This window comes from Neophocaena asiaeorientalis, unplaced genomic scaffold, assembly GCF_003031525.2.
Source record: "Neophocaena asiaeorientalis asiaeorientalis breed wild unplaced genomic scaffold, Neophocaena_asiaeorientalis_V1.1 scaffold635, whole genome shotgun sequence".
Lineage (NCBI taxonomy): Eukaryota > Metazoa > Chordata > Mammalia > Artiodactyla > Phocoenidae > Neophocaena > Neophocaena asiaeorientalis.
Window position 1 is genome coordinate 221270 of NW_020174929.1, and position 16514 is coordinate 237783.

Here is a 16514-nt window from a genome sequence, read left to right on the forward strand (position 1 = left end):
CATTAGTTGACTTGTTATAAGCCGATCTTCTAGCCCTTTTTATAAGGGCCACTGGGGTAAAAAATAAATATATCATGTACTGAACATCTGTGGTTCTGTCACAAAGCACCACTCATATCAACTTTCAAGCTTATATCTTAGGCTATACATGACACACTTTTAAAAATGTATCTTAACAAAATGTATAGATTAGGAACTCATAAGTCTTTATTCCAAAGGACAGAGGATACAAGAAGGCCTTGGCTGTGCCATGGGTAACACTAATGGCACCTTTTTTATTGTTTCAGTATATTCTTTTGGGTTCAAAACCATACGTGTACTCTAGGTAAGATGTGGTAGGTGAACATTTTACATGTGAGAGTTAAGTGAGGAAAGAAATGCCAAATGTCAAGCCATTAACATATTAAGTCATCAAACTCATGAGTCAGCATTTAAGAACACACAATTAGGAGCAGCAATTCCTGCCTGAGACTTTTTTTAAAAAAATAAACTTATCTGGTGGGCTTCCCTGGTGGCGCAGTGGTTGAGAGTCCACCTGCCGATTCGGGGGACACGGGTTCGTGCCCCGGTCCGGGAAGATCCCACATGCCGTGGAGCAGCTAGGCCTGTGAGCCATGGCCGCTGAGCCTGCGTGTCCAGAGCTTCTGCTCCGCAACGGGAGAGGCCACAACAGTGAGAGGCCCGCGTACCGCAAAAAGTAAAAATAAACTTATTTGGTCATATAAGAGGTTCTTTCGTCTTTCCAATGGTCAAATAAAAAATAAAGCCCATCTCCTTTAAAAGGAAACAGGGAAAGGGAATAAAACATTTAAAATAACTAGGAAAAACTACCAGCTATATTTCAGAAAAAAATAGAAATGTCATTAATCTAGGTAATGAAATAATTAATGATAATGAACATTAATATAGTTACGAGAGATTTTTGTAGAGAAGGCACGGGTGTAAGGAAGGGATCCATTTAGGAGGTATTTTATATAATACAGGCAGGATATGAAGGAATTAGGGTTGTAGCAATGGATGTGGTAAGAAGTGGTCTGGTTCTTGTCATACTTTGAAGGCATATTTATAGAATATGCTGATAGATCAGTTGTAAGAGGGAGGAGTCAAGGATGACTTCAATGGCTTTAATCTGGATTACTTGGAAGGATGGAGTTGCCATTACCTGCAGTGGGGAGGCCTGTGGGTTACAGACTCCATATTCATAATTGCCCGGCTTGTATGGGCAGCAGTATATTACTCAAAGGGTTCCAAATTTACTGTTGGTGGTTTGAAAAAGGATCTTAGGTGCTATACAGACAAACGAATATTTAATAAATGAAATTAGCTCTCCACATACAGGAGTAAAGTTCTCTTTTCAAACATATTTTAGGTAACAAATGAGGCTTGATTTAACTAAGTATTGATACATTGCTAAACTATGAGAGTCCTGGTGGTATGTGGTTGAAGCAAAATTCCTGAAAACATGCAGTTGTTTACTGAAAATTGGGAAATACTATTGTATTGAAAAGACCTGGATTCAAATTCTCTTTAGCCACATAAGTTAGAAAAGAGGGGCTAGTTAACTAAACTCTTGAAAACAGTTTCCTTTTCTGTTAATAAGGGTAATAATGCTCAAATTACAGGGTTGCTTTAAGGGTTAAATGTTGCCTATAAAATACCCAATACTGTATTTGACAAATGCCTAGTACTCCACACTTGGTTGTTACTTTAAATAATAAATATGATTTTGTGTCTATTCAACAGTTCCTTTAGGCTATTATAACAACCCAAAGATATGCACAAATAAATACAAAATATCTAATGCTCACCAGTTCATTTACATAAGAAATAACTACTAAAAGTAGAGAAACATCTATCATCAAAATATATATAAAATACTTTTTAAGACTTCATTCAGTATACTAAAAATTACAGCAAATAGTTATGTAAATACCAGCATTACAAGTGCACATGAATTTTAGAATTTCCTTAAGCACTTCCCAAGAAGACAGTTAAAATCTTATCTCCCAACAAAGTATATGTGAAGATTGACCTGGATAAAAAATGGTGGATTATTTCTTTACATACAATTCCTCTGATAGATTTCTTTTTGTGAAACTCATTTCAGTAGTGTTTTTAACTTAATAGAGTGAGCAATAACTTTTACCTTTCACAAACAGGCAATATTTATAATCATGGATGTCTTAACAAATATTAGCAGACAGAGTGGTAAAACCTGGCATATTATTACATCATCAGTGCTAAATTCTGGCCATATATCCTCAGAGCAATTATAATTTATTCTTACAATGATTATTATAAACATTTCTAAAATTTTTCTTAATGACTTGTTATGAAGAGTTACTTTTATGATAATTACTATCCATTATATTTTAGTGCTCTTTAGTTCCATATACTTTTTAGAAATTGAGATATAATTGACATATAACACTGTGTAAGCTTGAGCTGTACAATATATTGGTTTGCTCCTAGTTTCATATACTTTACATGGTAACTGTCTATAGATTTGTATATTTAACTAAATAGAAACTACATTCCATACTAATAACAAAAAGCTTGATTGAGAGATAGGAGAAGGGACAGACAGATTGATAAATAAGCCAGACTGATGTGGAGAGTTTCACTGGACAGCTCTAAATATTTGTTCACTTCACATATTTTGACTAGTTGCTTTATACAAACCAGACACATTCAACTGAGATACAATTAAACTACACATACAACTATCATTTGATTTGTACATAATTTAGAGTATTTTATTTCTTTTTCTTTCTCCTTTTAGTGAAAATCTTTGGGATAGTGTGTTGTTTTTTTTGGCATCACATAACAAAAAATGTCATAAAAAGATAGTCTTTAAAATCTATCCTTTAGTAATGAAAAAAAATGTTATTATACATAATTTGGCATTATCCGTGAATTCAAGATAAATATTTCATTGGGTGGCTGCACTGAGCTGCTGATGCTTATTGAAGTGTCTGGTAATTGGCCTTGCCTGCCTTTTCTTGGTCAAACCAATCAATTTCATGCTGGTTTCTTAAAACCTTTAAGATCTCCTACTAAACTGAGAGCTCCTTGAGGATAGTAGGCACATCTTAATAAGCATTTTATCCACTGTGCATTCAGCATAGTACCTGGCTCACAATAAGTGCTCAGTCAATGCTTAGGGAACAGAAAAAAGCAATTAGTAATTAAGTGTGTTATGTATTGCCAAAGAAACCAGGAGTTAGATAAAAGTTATTTTGATCTTCAAAAGTACATTCGTTGCTAAATGTTCCAAAAGTTCATTAATGATATTACTACCAAATATTGATCACTTATAAGGACCAAGCACTTGAGTGTTTATGTAGGCAATTGTTCTTGTCGTTACCACAACTCCGGGTAGACATAATCCTTATTTAATAAATAACACAGTCAAGAGTAAAACTATTCAAGTGCAAATGATTTCGAAAATAAAAGGACTTTCTTCTCTCAGATCTGTTAGGTTTCATACACTTTCTAGAACTTTACTCTTTCTAGAACTTTATATTCTTCTTGAGATATGTATATATATACACACACATATAAACGTACAAACACAAATGCAAATATATACACACAAAACAATAAGTTGTTGCAAAACCTAGTTCTTTTTCTAGCTGTTTTATATTGGGACTTTAGTAAAGACATCTATCTTCTATCTGCAATAATAAGAATTTATGAAAATAGCTTAGAATGGAAACATATTTCAAGTAAGATAGATGAGATTCATTTTTTAAACTTTTCAGAAATAAGGACTTTAAATTAAACCAAGTTCTTCTACCATATTAATTCAAATCAAGAAAGATGTATGTTATATTTTAAACCTAGGTCCTTTGCTGGGAGGTGATGGTATATTAGGCAATGTATTTCAAATGTCAAGTATAAAAAACCTTTTAGAAAACATTTTAATAGAAGGAAAATGAAACAAGCTCTACTCAATGAAAGAGAAATAGAGAATTTCTTTCCTTGACATGTTGGAAATTTGCATGAATAGCTGTTAGGTGTACTCCTTCTTAGAGGATATACACACAATTATGCTCCATGGATGGACGAAGATGGACAAACTCTGCCCCAAAACTATATTCAACAACATGATGAACCAAAAAAAATAAAAGTACATGATATGCAACATTTTTCTTTAATATGTCTGTAGTGAGCATAGTTATTTTGGGGGCATTTAAAATTTTCTCTTTTTGGAACTACAGTAAACTTATTAAAATGTACTTAAAAACCAATATTCTAGTGAATAAAAGTAAAAGGTGACCATTTCCTAAGTAATTGCAACACCTTTGTTTTATGTCACAACATGGTCCTTGGTAAAAGTTTATTTTAACTTTTTATCCTGAATGATTGTTAGAATATTCATTTGTCACCTGATTTCTTCTTATATCTCTGTCCATCTCTTTTCTTTAATCTTTGTAGACATTCTTTGCGTGACTATCCCTTTACTATTCTCACCAATCCTTTTTATTTTATGGTTGTCTTTGGGTGTCATCCTAGCCAAAGTCTCAGAAGTATAGCTGAATATAACCAACTGCCTATCAGATGTTTCCATTAGACCCTCTCATGGGCACTTCAGTGTTGACACTAAGTCAAGATATATACATACATCTGTGTATGTAATGAAGGAAGAATGGCTTATTATATTGAGAGTTGTTTTATATCACATATGAATTCCAATTTTGAAAGAATTAGAGCCTAAACCAATCACATCAAAGTAGGGTGTTTCAGAGCCTGACTTCATATATTTTAATACTTATTCATATTTTTTTAATTTTAAAAAGGAGTTTCTATTTCTCCCAGATAGAGCAAGATCAGCATGATTATGTTTGAGACAGGGCTCAATAACTTATTTAAGTGCTTCCTTAGTTCCATATACTTTCTCTCATTTTATTTAGTCCTCACAACAATCCGTGTGTGTATTATTGTATCCATATCAAAAAGGATGTAAAGACTCCAGATTAGTCTAATCCCTGTCTTAAATTCATTTTTAAAGAAAATTGGGAAGGAATGCGTAAACAAACCAAATTTAAAAATAAAAAATCTAGTCACCTCACTATTAAGTGGCAACACCTGGATTTACAGTTGGACTTTTGACACTGTCCTTCACCACTCTGCTTTTCAAATGTTGTTGTTTTGCAATCATATTTGTTTCAATTGTAAGTAAATACTGGATTATTTTCCCATGAATACATGATATATTTTGCATCAACTTAGTTCCCTAGAATATGTAACTGGAAGGAAACTTAAAAATTATCCAGTCCAAGTGTTTAATTTCACAAAAGAGATAAAACAATAGCTCTGATAAAAGTGACCTATTCAGAGGCTGAAACCAAAGAGTGGGAGCAGAGAGGAGTATTCCCCTCTGTTGATATGCATTCCAGAACTCTTCCTACTCTGACATACAGACTCTGCTCTGCTCTGACATACTCTGCTCGCTACAGACATATTAAAGAAAAATGTTGCATATCGTGTACTTTTATTTTTTTGGTTCATCATGTTTTCTAAAAGGTTTTTTTATACTTGACATTTGAAATACATTGCCTAATATACCATCACCTCCCAGCAAAGAACCTAGGTTTAAAATATAACATACAGCCTCCACTTTTTTTTTTTTTTTGCGGTACACGGGCCTCTCACTGCCGCGGCCTCTCCTGTTGCTGAGCACAGGACGCGCAGGCTCAGCGGCCATGGCTCATGGGCCCAGCCGCTCCGGGCATGTGGGATCCTCCTGGACCGGGGCACGAACCCGTGTCCCCTGCATCAGGTGGACTCTCAACCACTGGGCCACCAGGAAAGCCCCAGCCTCCACTTTAAAGCCATTTCTTGGACAAAATTGTGACAAGACACAGATTTTCTTTCTGCTGGTTTGTTATAATTATTTTTTTCCTACCGGAATGAAAATGAAAGCAATAAGAGGTTAATTCTTAATGATAACAAATTGTCAAGATAAATGCTTTTAAATTAACATTGACTAATAGTAAATGTAACCCTTCAAAGCTACATTAGAAGAGTTTTTATTGTTTGGTTTTGGCAAGAAAGATTTGGGTAAATAACTTCCCAATAAAGCAATTCAGATTTCTTTTTTTATCAACATTGCTCAAATCATGTGAAATTTTGATTTCAGAGAAAAAAATCGTATGATCTGTGTGCCAGGTAGTCACAAATTACATTAATATGGTAACCATCTTTACAGATTTCTTTTTTCAGTCTTAATTATGCAAAGTCATAGGAAAAAGAGTATCCTAACAGTTAAGAGCAGGAACTCTGGAGTTGTGAAATCATGGACAAGACATTTAACCACTCACAGTCATAAAATTATTGTAAGGATTAAATGACATAATTATGTAATAGATTATAGAGCAGTGTTAATCATATCAAGAGGATTTAGATCAGCAATTACTACTGGTGAAATGAGGTAGAAAATGTGAGCTTCCCATTTTTTGGCCTCAACATTCTTTGGTTTAGTGTGAATATTATAGAATCTCAGGGCCCTGGCACATGAGGATGCCACACATAATAATTCTTTTAATTTGAATACATATCACAACAATTTTATAGCAGATGGCAATAAAGTCCCTTGAGGAAGAGGTGCTTTTTTTTCAATTTGGACAATGGTGCTATATTGATAGGTGCTATATTATAAAGTCAGATTTTTGGGCTATATTATAGTTATTAACAGGGAGATTGTATTTTTGGAGATACTGAAATATAATTAAGAGTTTATAATGAAAGAGTCTGGTTAGTGGTAGTAGGATTTTTGCTTTTAAAATCAGAGCATCTTTTCCTTCTAAATATTTGCATTTATTCCTCAATTATCTGCACATATTGCAATTATTCCCTAAGGATCTTTTATATTTAACTTAATCCTAGAGGGGTAGAATATATTAAAAGATAAGTTATTGTCTTTAACGTGTTTTGAGACTAAAAACATTCTGCTTGGGAAAAATAATAATAGGAAAGATTTCTATTGAAAAAGTATTTTTTGCTCTTAGAAAGATGCAGGGAATATGGCATAAGTTAGCATTAAATGGCTATTTCTCTCTTCCTAATTTTTATTTTTTAATTGAAGTATAGTCGATTTACAAATGTTTTAGGTGTACAGCAAAGTGACTCAATTATACATATATATATACACACACACACACATATATATTCTTTTTCAGATTCTTTACTATTATAAGTTATTACAAGATATTGAATATAGTTCCCTATGCTATACGTTCTTAATACTAAGTGCTTTAGTTAACACCATATTTTCTCCTCTAGCTGGTTGTTGGTATTTCTGTTCTTGTGAGCACTTTAAAGGAGAAGTCAGCAGGAAAAGAATAACCGTAATTCTCCAGACATATGTCTGCTCCGTTCATTTTAATTGTATTGATATTAAAGATCAGAAACGAAACCGGGATGAGAGTTCAATATAGATCCTGGAAACCCCCAAACTATCTCCATTTGCTGGTTTTCCATACAATTGTGGTTTTAAGCTCATATAAAGGTTCTGAATAACTGTCAGGACAATATATGGCTCTGCTTTTGTTCAGCTTATTGCTCATGCTGCAGATATGTGATATGCCTCCATACCAGGGTGTGACGGCTGAAAGGCATCATTAATGTGTTAAATGATGTGGAAGGCTTTAGGCACACTAGGACACATCACTGCAGAGTGATATCCCCAGATGTACAGGTCTCTGCCTTGATTTCAAATAGGAAAGAAAGAAGCTAAATTACCACACAAGCGAAATGCACCAAGAAAATTATAATGTATATATTCACTTGTAATCTCTGGGCCTGATTCAGACCTCATTTGTTTGTTGAAAGAAATAAAGGGTTAAGGCTTCAATTCTTAGGGTTTATTAATCACACAAGTGAAACAACAAGGGGAAGATTCATCAGAATGCCTTACTGTAATCTTATTTCCACTATTTTGTTTGATTTTCATTATATTTTAGCTTTCTGATGTACTACACTGGTGCTACAAAACACCTTCCTTCATGCTCTGAAAGAATGCATGTAGATGCTCTGATGTCTAGTTTACTTCCAGGGTACATAATTATATGTCAGCATACATTTCTAAGGAGACTATATCAATACGTATCTGTAGCTTAATAGCAGATCCTTTTCTAGCTTTATTTTGAAACGTTTGCTTCTTCAGAAATTCTAAAGCCTGCCTGGCTCTCTTTGACGTGAGGCATTCCTCTGTCATATCTATAAATGCTGCTTCTAAATCCCAACAGAACAAGGTAGATAGAGGAAATTTATTGCAGAATAAGGAATGAAGAAGATTTTAAAATATCTGCTTTATCAATGTATAAAAATTAGACTGGATTCTAAATGTAGCCAAAGGGCTCTGATAGTTTAAGATTCATTTTAAAAAGTGTGTATTGTTGGGCTTCCCTCATGGCGCAGTGGTTGAGAGTCCGCCTGCCGATGCAGGGGACACAGGTTTGTGCCCTGGTCCGGGAAGATCCCACATGCCGCGGAGCGGCTGGGCCTGTGAGCCATGGCCGCTGAGCCTGCACATCCGTGTGTATTGTTTATTCAAGATATATTAAACTATTTTTTTCTACTAATAGATGCTGTTACCTTGTCCTGTGAAATAGCAGGTCACAAAAGTATAGGCAAGTATGCTTTTAGAAGTCCTTTAGAAGAAGTAAATTGATAGGTGTGGTTAAAGATCAAAAAGATGTACTGATTGATTAAAATTATACCAATAACAAAGTTCTAAACTACAGTCCTAGAATCACAAAAAATAAATAAAACAGGAAAAATTATGACTGGATTTCCAGTTCAATCCCTTATGTGATGGATAGCAATTTTTCACTGGAAGAAAATTAGAGATTTGTCTTTGATCATTAAATTAAGTGAATGATAGAGGCTATTCTGTTTAAAGCCAAGGCTAAGAATGTTTTCCTTATATCAGAAGGCCTCCAAGATGCTATCCTTCTTTGTATAAATTGATGGTTCTTCAACAGGAAATCTAAATAAAATTAAGTCGAGTTCTCTCTTTTTTAAATAATATTATTTACTGGTCATTTTTCAATGGGGTGGAAACTGTGAAACTCTTAGAGAGATATCAAACCCCTGAGAAAGTCTTACCCATAAGTGTTGATTCCCTTTCCCTTCATATTTTTGTATCTGACTTAATTTACAGAAAATGGTTAATTTATTCATTATTGTAGATAAGAACTATATTATGGATAGAAACTGAAGGTAAACAGAACATCCATTTGTTTTTGCCAAAGGGACATCGCGGAATAATTGACAAAAGTTGACTAATATCTGCAGATAAGATCATAATATGGACAATGCTAATGTCCTGATTTTGATAAATGTATTGAGATTATGTAAGAGAGTGACATTGCTTTAGGAAGTTCGCACTGAAGAATTTAGGAGTAAAGGGGCGTAATATCTGCAATTTACACTCAAGTGGTTCAGAAAAAAATAATATCTCTATAGAGAAGGCAATGGGGGAGAGTATGATAAAGCGAATGTAGTAAAATGTTAATTTTTAGGAAATCTGGCTTAAGGTATATACGCATATTGTGTACTATGGTACTATTTGCAACACTTTCATATATGTGAACAAATTAAATTTTATGATAAAAACTGTACACATATATGCACAACTCCAATAGGGTAAATTGAAAGAGGAGGGACAGGTCCATTTACTCTAGGGAAGTATAGAGGTCAGGATAATCTTCATAGAGGAAAAAATAAGTTTAAGTGAAACTAGAAAAAAATATTAAAAATGTGCGTGCCTGGATCAAAAATTTCAAGGATTAGGGGTATGTTGAAAAAGGAAATACTGGAGTGATACCAGGACCCAGAGAATGGAGGGACACCTTTTTCAGCTATTATAAATTGAGAGAAACAGAGTGGCATTTACCTAAGTGTCATGCTAAAGTTGTTTGTTTGATTGTAAGACTGCAAGGCAAAAGAATTCTAGGACTGATGGTACTTCAATGTCAACTACCTGGCAATCAAGAATGTAAGTAGGAAAAGACCAAAATTTTCTAAAACATTTTTTTGTTTGTTTGAATGTTTGGCTCAACATTTTTTAAATGCCGTTTTAGACTTGAAAATTATAATCACAGATAATACGAATACTCATTTAAATCCAATTATGTCATTCTTTCACTATAATTCAGGCATTCACATGTGAAGAATTATACTTATTGACACTGTTCCATGCTCTTTTCAAGATTAAGCTTCTTAAAACAGATTGAATGAGGTTACTCTTCCACTCAATATATGTATTTCCATCCAATATCCCACTATCTAACATACCAGTTGCTTGGTCTTCCTTGCATATCCAACCTGATTTCCTGTCACCCTTTAACAAGATCCATCTCCTCTTCTCAGCCTACCCTTCCTACTACCCAGGAAACTCAATTCCAATATTGTAATATATATACACTTCCTTTTCTTTACTCCTATCTGATTTATTCCTATTTTTCAAAGTACATCTAAACCCTTTTTTCCAAAGGTTTCCCAAAAATCCTTCAACCACCACTTCTTAACTCATTTAATTACATAGTGTCTTCTGCAAGTTTATATGATTTGTATAATTTTTTAAAAATCTATACTTCTATCATAAATTCTTGCATGGCTGGAGCATATATTACATGAACATAAAAGGAGCATTGAAATATACTTGTTGATCCATTAACCCTTTTTACAAATATCTCAGTGGAAAGAAGTTGCTAAGCAGTATGATATTTTGACTTTACTAATTCACTTAAGTTCCAATTCCTTTTTATTTTGGAATCTCAACATAATTAAAAGAGGATTATTATAATTCTTGGTATTATTTATTTATAAATGTTATGACTAAGAACCTTAAAATCTAACACTACGTGTGGAGAAAAAGTATGAAGATCTGAAACAATTCAAAGGAAAAATCAGTAGCATGTGATCACTTCTTAAATGCGGCATATGAACCAAAGATGAATCCAAGTGTCAGAATTTGGTAAACTGAGGAAAGTGGTGGTCTCATTGGTAGGGAGGAAAAAAATAAGGAGAGAAAGTGGTTTGAGGGAGAACGTTTTCTTTTTTGGATGGTGGACATTTCCAATAATCAATCACTCGTTCATTCAATAAACTTTTGAGTGAATACAAGGTGCTAGAAAGCCTTGTTCTAAGTCTGAGAACCACAGATGTGAACATCAGACAAGGTCCAGGCCCTTATGAGATCCACACTCTTCCTAACAATTGTATTCATTTTAACAAAAAGGTACAAATAGGATATTATAACTGGTTCTCAGAAGGGCACTTCTGTAGAGTGAGAACAGAAACCAGACTGCACTATGAATGAGAGAACAAAGAGAGAAGTAAGGATTACTTTATGAAAACATCTAATCTTAGACTGAAAATTAGGAGAAAAATAAGATGAAATCATGAAGAGTCAAACAATTTGTAATATGCATACGTGTGTGTATTTAGCATGTGTGTATTGTTGTTGCTTTTATTTAATTATTTGTAACTTCCTCTAAGATGAATAAAAGCCTATGCAACAGAAAAGGCAAAGAAAAAGAGCCGGGAGAGTGTTTATCTAAGATGCTAGAAGGGGAAGAGATTTTCTCGACAGCCCACTCTTTAGAGTCAGGAGTCAATGGGAGTTAGTGAGTACAAACAGGACGAATAAGATTTAGAAAAGCCAGTGAGATAGCATTTTCCTTTCCCTCCTAAACTTTATGGTCTTAATAAGTTAGGAGGGTGTAAGAGGAAAAAGTATACTCCTGTGTGTCTCCTCTATGCAATACTTCACTTCTGGTCACCAAATATGTGGGGTTTTCCTCACACCAAGCAATTCTGCAAAACCAGCTGGGTGTCCTATGATTTAATTCAATTCTGATACTAGCTACCTGGAGTTAGCATCACATCCCACAGGTTAGGGCTTAGTCCCATAAGACTTCCCCAACCCCCCCTTCAGATACTAATCTCAAGTCCAGGTTGTTATCTTTGCTTCTGACCCAACAGGTATAAATCGGAGTTTCCCATGACCCCCTCTTAATTAATGTTCAATTAATTTACTAGAGCAGCTCACAGAATTTACAAAAACATTTTACTTACTAGATTTACAGTTTATTATGTAAAAGAATGCAATTCAGAAACAGACAGATGAAGAGATGAATAGGGCAAGGTACTGGGCAGAGAATTTCCATGCTTTCTCCAGACTTGTTGCCTACCAGCGCATCTCCCCAAAAGCTCTCTGAGCCATGTCCTTTGAGCTTTTAAGGAGGCTTCATTACGTAGGCATGATTGATTACATCGTTGACCACTGATGATTAAAATCTATCTCCAGCCCCTCCACCCTACCCAGAGGGGAGGTTGAGGAGTGGAGGGACTAAAAGTTCTTCTAATCACATGGTTTGTTTCCCTGCCACCATCCTTAGGGACTTTCCAAAACTCACTTCATTAACATAAACTCAAATGTGACTGAAAGGGGTTATTATGAATAACAAAATACCCATTATTGCTCTTATCACTTAGGAAATTCTAGGAGTTTTAGGAGCTCTGTGCCATAAACTGGGACCAAGACCAAATATATATTTCTTATTATAAATCACAGTATCACAGAGAGAAAATCATCTGTGTAGGATGAGGGAGTAAAGGATAAGATTAATTATGGGGAAGAGTGGAGATGATAAAGATCTCTTGCAGAATACCCCTAAGAAACCCTGTGATAAATGACTGAGAAGCGAGGACCAAGTTTATTGTAGATGGCATAGGGTACAGTAGATTTTCCCAGCAAATCTCCCCTCTGTCTCCAAGGCAGCATTTCTTTTTGTAGCTATATGGCATGAATCATAGGATGGCAGAAAGAACACAAGAATAGAAGTTGAAAGTGGAGTTGGAGTTGGAAGACATAAGTAGAAGTTTGATCGCTTGATAAAACGTTGAAAAAACTTCTTGGATCTCAGTTTCTGTAAAATGGGCGTGGGGTGGATCTCAAAACTTGAAAGCCCATATATTCTCTACTAGTGGCCCCTCTTCTTGCCTGAGATTGTTACATGCTATAGGATAGTGGAGAAAGGGCAGATTCTATGATGGAAGTTGAGAATAAACAGGGACAAATATTCCACTAGTGGAATGATTTTTCCAGAACTGAAAGTTAAACATACTCATTCAAAGAAGAAAACAAGAAGTAGCAATTTACCCCAAGATATAACGTCACAGATTTTTGTTCTGCAATCTGCAATTCGTTCTGTACATGTTTGACTGATGGATTCATGGATACAATCTTTACGTACAGACCATGTTTTTTATCTCACTGACATACTTTGTGAAAGTATTACGGGCTGGGAACTAACACCCAAATTCACAACATAATCCTCCACAATTTAGAAGGTGCCTTATCGTGTGGTCATCACATGGCTTTTACAATGTAATCAAGAGAAACATCAACAAATTCAATCTCACAAGCTAAATTAAAAGGGACACATTCACATTTCCCCTTTATAACCATGTCAGAGATAGAGAGGAAGGAGGAATTTAAACACCAGGCATCGTATCTGTCATAGCCATATCTTTCTAGACGTCGGGAGCTCATTTCTCAAGGCTACCAGTCCATTAACCTTCACAAGAGCAAAAATAAAGCAAAACAATGAAACACTCTGGAGAAATGGCATTGCTTCTAATCTTGCTTATATATCTTACCATGGGGATTTGAAGATGGAACAAAGACCTCTACCTCCCCAGGCACAAAAATGATACAGACTCCCTGAGATAAATATATAAAATGCCTCATGGTGCATGTTGTAGACATATTTGTGATTTTTCTGAAAAATGAGAGTGGGGTTAGGAAGAGTAGCTGATATCATCCCTGCTGAATCTCTGTCTTTCCCTGTGATTTGTAACTGGGAGGGCCAAAGCATCAACTCCATTTATTTTTCTAAAGTCTTGGCCTGCTCTTGGTTGCCACTTTACCTAGATTCATTCATTGTATATATCTGGAACTATTAGTTTCTTGATAAATGCATTGTCAGAAAGCCAGAGGTCAATGATAAGATAGGAAATAAGGAGTTCTTGCTTGTTTTTATACACTTCTGTTTGACTTAGGAGATAATTATAACACAGATTGATGCTCTTGTTTTAAACAAGGTAGTAAATCAGAGTGAAAGATGGGATTTGGGAAAGCTATTTGCCACATAATTATAACTTCTTAAAATTCTTGTGTTCATTGAATATGAGAAGCTATAATCATGTGATACGTAGCAATAGCATTACTCATCTTTTTTTTTCTCTCTCATGGAAGACAGTTAAATAAACCTAAGTTACAAATCTTTAAATATTAACTACAAAGTTTAAATATCATTAACTAAAGCGAAACAAAAGCATATGTTGCTTGGTCTGAGATCTAGCTTTAAGTGGGAGAGATTACAGATGCAGTAAGCAAGATTAAAATAATGATTCAGTGCACTTCATTAAAAAGTCTTGTCTTTTCCATAAATAAACTATCACCATGAGACAATGTAAAATTATAAGAATTTCATCAATATAGGAGACTAGAAGAAAAGTGGGAACAAAGGAGGGATGTGGAATCAGAAAGACACATTTAAACATGGACTCTGCCAGGGGTTATATTCAAAATATCTGTCAACTGGCATGCTAGGGACATGGAGCCCTCAAGTTGGAAAAGTTCCCACACAGGGATCTGGAGACCACTCGAGTGCCAGGATTTACCCTTTTGGTTGCTGGATTACGAGAAGAAGGGCGACCTGACAGACTGGTCTGGAGACTCCTCTAATGCCAAGATTTATCCTTTTGATTGCTAGATTATGGGGAAGGAAGTGGGGGGCTTGATATATTGGGTTTAGGGGGCTACCTAGGGTACTTGAGGAATTAACGAGTACAGGTGCATTTCTATACTCACCTTCAGAAGTAACTTTGTCTGCTTCTAACCATTATGCAAATAAGTACAAAATTTTACTAACCAGCAGAGTCATACTTGTGCATACTTGGTGAATATTAGCCCTGATGACACCTATTAGTTTTGCACCCTTGGTAGTTTAACTAACCTCCCTGAGTCAGCCAAGTGAAAGAAAGAAAGTGGTGAATTTCCTGGCTAGTTATTTGGCTGCTCTAAGACCTCTTCCAGCTGATAGAATTTAGTCATCTCTCCTTTCTCTTTTCTTCTGACATCCAGTATTCACATCCTCAAAGAAAAGAGCGAGTCCCGCTAGAGAGCAGAGGAACTTCCATAATTTAAACCAAATGTAGAAAAGAAGCTGAGTTTATACTCAATTCTAACTTCCAACTCAAGGTTAGCTCTCCTGGGAGCAAATGTGGGAGTCTGTAGTTCTAGCTGAAGTATTTTCAGGGGGCCATCCTGTCTCTTCCTTTTCTCCTTTTTTGGCTCCAATGTTTATTTTCTTGTGTATAAATTATACAATAATATCTCTGAACTGAATTGTTTGAAATGTAACCCTAATTATGATATCTTGTAGCAACAGTTATGCACAATAAATATCTATCAGCTTAATTTTGCACAGCTTTGTTGATTAGAAAACTGTTTTTTACTCATTCATCACAGTTATCACCTTGGAAAAATGACTGTCTTATTTCAAAGGGATATCACTGGCATGTCTCTGTATACTTTGCAAAGTGTAATTCTTCTATATGTTTGAGAGAATCACAACTAAAACCCCATGAATAATTCTGGACACCACACTGTAAAAAAAACCATAGTAAAAAATATCACAAGAATTATCAGAGAACCGAAAAACAAATAGAAGATTTAAGGGGTGACTGAAAAACACAGGATTTACTAACGGTAAATAAAAGAGAAATGTTGTGGATACAAGATAAAGAAAGGTGAGAAGTTTATTTAAATTTTCTATTTCATATTAAAGGCCCTTTGCTTACAATCTGGCAACACAGTGTTTTCTTTTTAATTAGGAAAAGATTGTCAGTGCAAAATACAGTTGATGAAATCACCATAAAATTTATATCTGGAAATTTTAAAGATCAGTGATTCCAACTGTTTTCCACCAAGACCTCTTTTTACTAAGCTTCTCCTCAATTCCATATTTTTAATTTTTAAATACAAATTGTATCTATTAAATAAAATGTGTTTCTTTTCTTTTATTTTAATTAATAAGAGAGTTTTAACTATCTGAGCTATACTACCCAGAGCTTCTGGGGAGTATAAAATAACTGAATAACTATACACAAAATTTGATATAATTATAACTAAGGTAAAGACATTTATAGTTTTAAATATCGTACATAACCTTTTCCAAGCTAGATTCAATGTCTGTTTAGTTCTTGAAAATACAGAAATGATGCAAGGAGCCCCATAAGTACTATCTCCAGAGCCCCAGATGTTTAAAGATTTCAAATTGGGAAGCAATGGATTAAACTAGCTTAAAATCACCTAACAAATATGATTTATTCTCACTTTGAAGAATTAAATTGAGCTATTTAATGTACCATAACTGTCTAAAAGTAATAAAAAAGAATAACCTGGGGCTCTTTCAAATCTTTTTTTTCCT

The 16514-nt window shown here is 34.7% G+C and overlaps 1 protein-coding gene across 2 annotated transcripts in view; it reads right to left on the reverse strand.

The window, feature by feature from the left end:
• Positions 1-16514, reverse strand: part of EPHA3 (EPH receptor A3) — a 355098-nt gene that overhangs the window by 107796 nt on the left and 230788 nt on the right. The window lies entirely within an intron of this gene.